We start from the raw sequence: 6,452 nt of genomic DNA on the forward strand, positions 1-6,452 counted from the left end.
CAAAAGCAAAGTCTTCTCCTGGTCAGTTTAGACGTTATTAGTATTTTGCAGGGGGGCAATTTAAATTTGTTGAGAGAAAATAATTAGATGCTTTAAAGGTATTAATATAAAAAAGTGGCATAAAAATTAATATGGAGAAAGAAATTAATGAAAAAGAGGACTTTTGATGCAAAACTTGATCAAATATTTTTAAATGATCTTTCTACAACTGATGGTTTTTTGCTTATGTTGATAAGAATAAGTAATTGAAACTGCTCTTATTGACAACATATTTCGTATGAGGTTCCTTTAGAACAGCTTGATTGCCATGTCAATAACTGGCCATAACGTTTCTTACGTTTCCCTCCCTAAGTGCCTCAATATAATTCTCTCTCTTTAGTTATTATATATCACCTACCATCTTCATTCCAAAGCACTCTGTGGACAGATCACATTCAATCAAATGTAAGCTAGGAAATGCAGCTCTGTCGATGAAGCTGATTCTGGAATTTCTCTCTAGGGTACAACTTTAAAACACAACCTAAAACAACATTTTGCTATTTAATTCATCAGCAGAAAAGTAGTTACGCTGAGATGAAATAAAGTTCGGACTGCCTAGGTTTAACATGGCGACTCACTGTTGATAGTGATCAGAATTTGGGCACTCAAATGCTCTTTCAAAAAAGGAAACAACGAACTAATGTTGCCAACTAATGCCATGAATTATAATTGTGAACATATATTCTGATACTATGGAAGGAACTTACGTTTTGTGGTTACAGCATAGAGAAAGGGGGGAAATCAACATTGGTACAATTGGGTTTGACTTTTCTCTGAGGAACAAAGTTGGAAACTGAAATCAGGCTATTTAGTATTTGCATCAGCAGATTAACCTCTTCGATGCCCAGTCAGTGCTATTAATGCTGCTTTTTGGAATTGCATTACTCCACCTGGTGAGTCTTCCTGACAGCTTAATCATGAGCCCACTGTCCTGACTTCTGCCCTCATCACTTCCACAGTATTCACATAGCTTTGGAAGCTTCCGATGTTGGGAAAGCTGAGGCAATTTGCCATTAGTTTCTTCTGTTTCCAAATGTTCAGCACTGAGTCTAATTGTGCAGAGGAGGTAGTTTTAATATTTAGTGCTAACTACCATCAGCACTATTCTGTAATCTCTTTCTGTTTATTTGCCTCTCCTGTGCTATTAATAAACTTCATACCTTGCAAATAAACTATTAATTTAGTTGCCAACTTAGCAACATGAAAAAAAAAAAAAAAAAAAAGAGAGAGAGAAAGAGAGAAAGACAATCCCTGAGTTCTACATTTTGAGAAATAGATCTTTAATCTTTTAAGGTTTAGTGATATGATCAATACCTGGGGATGGAAAAACACCACTGCTTAACTGATAGCTTGCTTCTTTCCTCTGACTTTGTACTTTGTTATAGACAAGTGGCTTAACTGTATATGATTCTTCATCCTAGACTATCTAAGCCTGCCAAAAGTACAAGCCATAAAAATAGAGTGTGACGGCAACTTGAGAGGATTACGTCTTGTTCCCACAGAGACATGATTAAAAAATATATATATATGCTTTGCATACATAGAAATATACATGTGTTTCTATCTGTAGAAATTTATTATATAGAGAAATATTTATATATGTAACATTTTTACATATATTCTATACATATAAAAAGGAAGAGAGAGAAAGAAGAAAATGGTAAGATGATGAGATTCCACAATCTGTTTTCTGAAGTTCTACTGGGTGTAACAGAAACCATTTAAAACCTAATGCAAATCTATTCATTTATTTGAACATGAGACTGAATGTTTATCATCACCCTTTCTGGTTCTGTTTCCTTACAGTTGTTCATTCCAGTTTTCTAGCTCAAATGTTAGGGGTATCAAACATGCCCTCTTGGTTCTTACGGGATCGAGAGAGAAATGTGGATATGGACTAGAAACACTCAACATGGACAATTTTTATGTTCACCTTGCCCTGTTTGTTGCTCAAACATTTAAATATTGTACTTTTTATGCCTCCAATATATTTCCCTTTTTAGGATAATTAAGTTAAATTATGAGCTCTCCACAACTGTGTTGTACCTTTGGAAAAAATACTTCATTCTAGGTACCTTATTCACTAGACCCTTTATTTTGATTCTGTCCAATAGTATGTCCCACTGTTGTAATCTAAATCGGTTAGCAAAACTGAGAATAGCAAAAACATGATGCATCATACAATATTGAAATTTAATAATTAAAACCTGTGAAAATACTTTTTTTTTAAGGTTCAAGAGACTCTAAAATCCCATTAGGAAACTTTCTATTGTCTGACTAATGATGTATAAGAAAAGTAAGAGTCACGGGTGATGGTTCCTCTTGGAAGAAATCAATTACTGTCTCATTCACTCTCTCCCTACGGGAATAGAATGAATGGCAATACAATTCCAGTTGGCATAACACCTTGCAAAATACCTCCTTTTCCTGGCTAACATTTGAAAATGTTTCAAATAAAAGAAGGTACTCACTCTGTTTATGTATTTCTTTCTCTCTTCTTCCATTTATTTCACTGGATCACAGAAGCAATGCAAATTATGCAGGATTCATCTAATTCAGTTATGTACTTTGAAATATTTAATTTACCTTCCTGATAAGAATGTCAGAAACATTTGAATTGTTTTTTTTCTATCTAATTTAAAATCCAACAGAATAACTCTGAAGTAAATTTAACAATTTTTTTTGTTTTTGTTTTTTTTGTTTTGAGACAAGAGTCTCGCTCTGTCGCCCAGGCTGGAGTGCAGAGGTGCGATCTTGGCTCACTGCAAGCTCCACTTCCTGGGTTCAAGTGATTCTCCTGTTTCAGTCTTCCGAATAGCTGGGACTATAGGCGCATGCCACCATGCCTGGCTAATTTTTTGTATTTTTATTAGAGACGGGGTTTCACCATGTTAGCCAGGATAGTCTCGATCTCCTGACCTTGTGATCCGCCCGCCTCAGCCTCCCAAAGTGCTGGGATTACAGGCGTGAGCCACTGCGCCCAGCCAATTTAACATTTTTTTTTTTAACTGTGTGAAAAAGTTGATCACTAGCTAATGACATGGCATAGAAAGAGATGACAAATTTATACCTCTTATTCTTTCATTATTACATCAGCCAACAACTTGTCTCCCTTAGACTCAGCCACACGCTGAAGCTGTAACCCTCTAAAATGTGAAAAAGCATAAATAACTTAGGAATACTGTGTTTGGGCACAAATAATCCTAACACAATAGTGGGGATAGGCATTAAAGATTAACTTACCTTGCATGTCATTTGATGTAGGTCCAAATCAAGCAAGCTATCACCTACTTATCCCTGGCCAAAAATATCTGTGTCCATTCTGAAGAAATTACGCTCCCCTAAAGCCACGAACCTTCTCACTAAACTTTGTGTGGTATTCAAACCAATCCAAGTGAAGATAAAACATGAAAAGGACTTTATATGCTAGATGAAAAAATGAATAAAGAAGATTTGTAACTCAAAAATTTCCGAAGATTAGGTAAATTGGAGACTGACTGCATTGCTCAGTAAAGTCATGCAAATTCAATTATAGTAAATGAGACTGCTGCGGGCCACCAATTTGAAGCCTCTGGAGATTAGATCAGTATTTTTAAGGTACCATCTTAGTCTTTTCAGGCTATTGTAACAGAATACCATAGAACAGATGGCTTGTAAACAACAGAAATTTATTTCTCACAGTTTCGGAGGCTGAGAAGACCACGAGCATGTCACTGGCAGATTCGGTGTCATTTTCAGGTCCGTAAACAATTGCCTTCTTGCCGTGCCCTTTCCTAACAGAAGGGGCAAAGGAGCTTTCTGGGGTCTCTTTAAAATAAGGCTATTAACCCATTCATAAAGGCTCCACCTTCATAGCTGACCACCTCCCAAGAACATCGTCACCTTGGGAATTAGGTTTCAGCATATGAATTTCGAGGGAACATAAACATTTGGTTCATTGCAGATGCATTCCAAGAAAGACTCATCTTAGAGAATCCCCCTAAAGGAAAAAAAGTTCCATCGTCATTTGTGTTGCAGAAACTACACGTCTATCTCCTGTTTGCAGATTTGTAATGTACATCAACTCACTGAAGCAGTGGTCTCCAAATGGGGTGTGTTCATATCAGAGGGTACAAAGATGATTCAGTAGCAGGTAGGAAGGAACCATGAGAAAGTTTCCTTGTAAATTTATTTTCATAACCTTTTAAATTTCTTTTTATTTTTGTATACTTAAAAATGTATATCATATTAACACTATAGTTCAGTTATTTAATTTAATTTATGTTTAAATGCATGCATATGTATTGGAGATATGTGCTCAACACTGTTATTGATGGAGTGTATGAAGAAACAATTTGCAGAATTCTTCATTAAAGGATCTTAAAATTTTTGCAATAAAGCAATATTACTTTGAATGTATATCACTGTGGGCAACTTTTTGTGTATGTATGTATCATCAATTATGAACCAATGAAGCACTTTGGAAAGCAATGTTTTAGAAGCTAGATGCTTATTTTTCCAATCATTTTTGTCTGCATTTCCTGGATCTGCTAAAGGGGAATGATAATTTCTTAAATTTCAGTGTGTACTTTGAAAATTCAATTATTCTTGAGAACTCTTGATTAGAGAGTGCAGAGCTAAAGCAAAGGTATTAATAATTTGGATTCTTACCTTACTTTCAAGTTAGCCTGCCACACTTTAATAGATGCTGATAGAAGTTATGAAATCCTTAGGTCAGAGATAAATGAGTCAGCCTAAGTGGTAGCCAGAGTATCAGCATTTCTATTTTGGCCAATTTCCTAAGCCCCAATTCCCACAGGAAGATAGGAAGAGGGCTAGATGAAACCTGCTCAAGTAATGAACTGCTTACAGGAGGAAGGTGTGGGCTTTGAAAACCTGAATATTTTATAATGGGCAAGAAGCATGCTTCCCCTTTGCTTCAGATAAAGGCCTTATCTCTAGCTTCCATGGCAGTTCACTATACAAATATCCTTGAAAAGAGTCTGGAATTAAAGGCAGTCAGTGACTCTCTGGCAAGATAACAAGATATGCAGAAACATGAGATTCATAGAGAAATGTCTTCCTCTTAAACTGTAATGATGATTTGGTTTTACAAAGAGTAAGCCGTCATACCTGACAAGAATGATCTCTTTCAGAGACTTGCACACCGGACCATGTTTATGGTCCTTTGAAAACATACAAGTTCTATGCTCAGAACCCCGTCACCTCCACCCCACACTGTAGCTTAATGGTCTGTGGTTATCTGTGGTTGCTTCCTTCAAATTCTTAAAGTTATCTTAGAACTCACATTTTGTATGAAGTCCTATGGGATAACAGAGCAGATGCCAAGCACTTGAAGTCTTGGATTATGTGTGGTCCTGCCTCTTGACACCTCCTTGCCTTCTAGGACAGCTGCAAATGCATATAGGCCAGGAAAAGATCACATGTGGGTGGGAGAAAGCCCGTAACCCACCTTTGATCGAGGTACCAAGTACAGCCTGACACATAATGGAGTTTAAGGACCCTGAGTATGGCTCATTCACCATGGTTGGAGCAACAGGCGTATAGGAAGGAGAGATAACTGATTTGACTTCCCTAGAGCCCACCTCATCTATGAGGCCCTATGTTAGTCTAGCAGCTGGCAGGAATGGGACCCCAGCATGCTGTGAGACATAGGGTGGAGACCCCAGGCACATATGAGAGTCTTCCCTTGCCCTGTGAGTTTCCTAGTTCCCAAAGGAGTACTCCTCCTGCTGGCTACACACCTTGCAGGGCCAATTCTTTTTACTTACAACCTCCCTGAATCTAGTATGCAGTGTTTATTCTAGCTAGTTTGAAGCACCTTCTGAGTACTAGCTGTGGAATACAAATTGTGTAATTTTGATTTTCTTTAAATAATTTAGTGCTCTTATATTCCCAGTTAAAAAGGCATTGTAACAATGAGTGCTTAAATTTATGCTAAGAATTTAATATTGTAATTTTCCTTTGCTTAGAGCAATATTAAATAACAAAACACATGATAGAAAGTTGAGAGACAACAGAAGAAAAAATTACATTCAGTATTTTACATACTTTTTTCCTGCATTTTCAACAAGGGATCCTGCATTTTCATTTTGCACTTGACTGCTGCAATTTATGCTGCTACTTTGCTCACTCAAGGTATTTCTGCTTCACCTCACCCTATGCCCTTCACTGCAGAATGCACTGAATTTGGAAACTATTAGAGAAAATATCCATATTCTGTATCTGAACCATGCTCCCTTCTTTTTACTCTTTACAATGGAAAAAGAGTTCCTGCTTTTATCCTGCACCAACCTATCACCTTGTATTCTGCACACTGTACTCTTAGATTTCTTAGGGGCCTCCCACTGGCAATCAATTCTCTCCCTCTCCTGAATCATCACATCTTCATTATTATCCTCTCTTTCACATGA

Source organism: Macaca nemestrina, chromosome 2 (genome assembly GCF_043159975.1).
Source record: "Macaca nemestrina isolate mMacNem1 chromosome 2, mMacNem.hap1, whole genome shotgun sequence".
Classification (NCBI taxonomy): domain Eukaryota; kingdom Metazoa; phylum Chordata; class Mammalia; order Primates; family Cercopithecidae; genus Macaca; species Macaca nemestrina.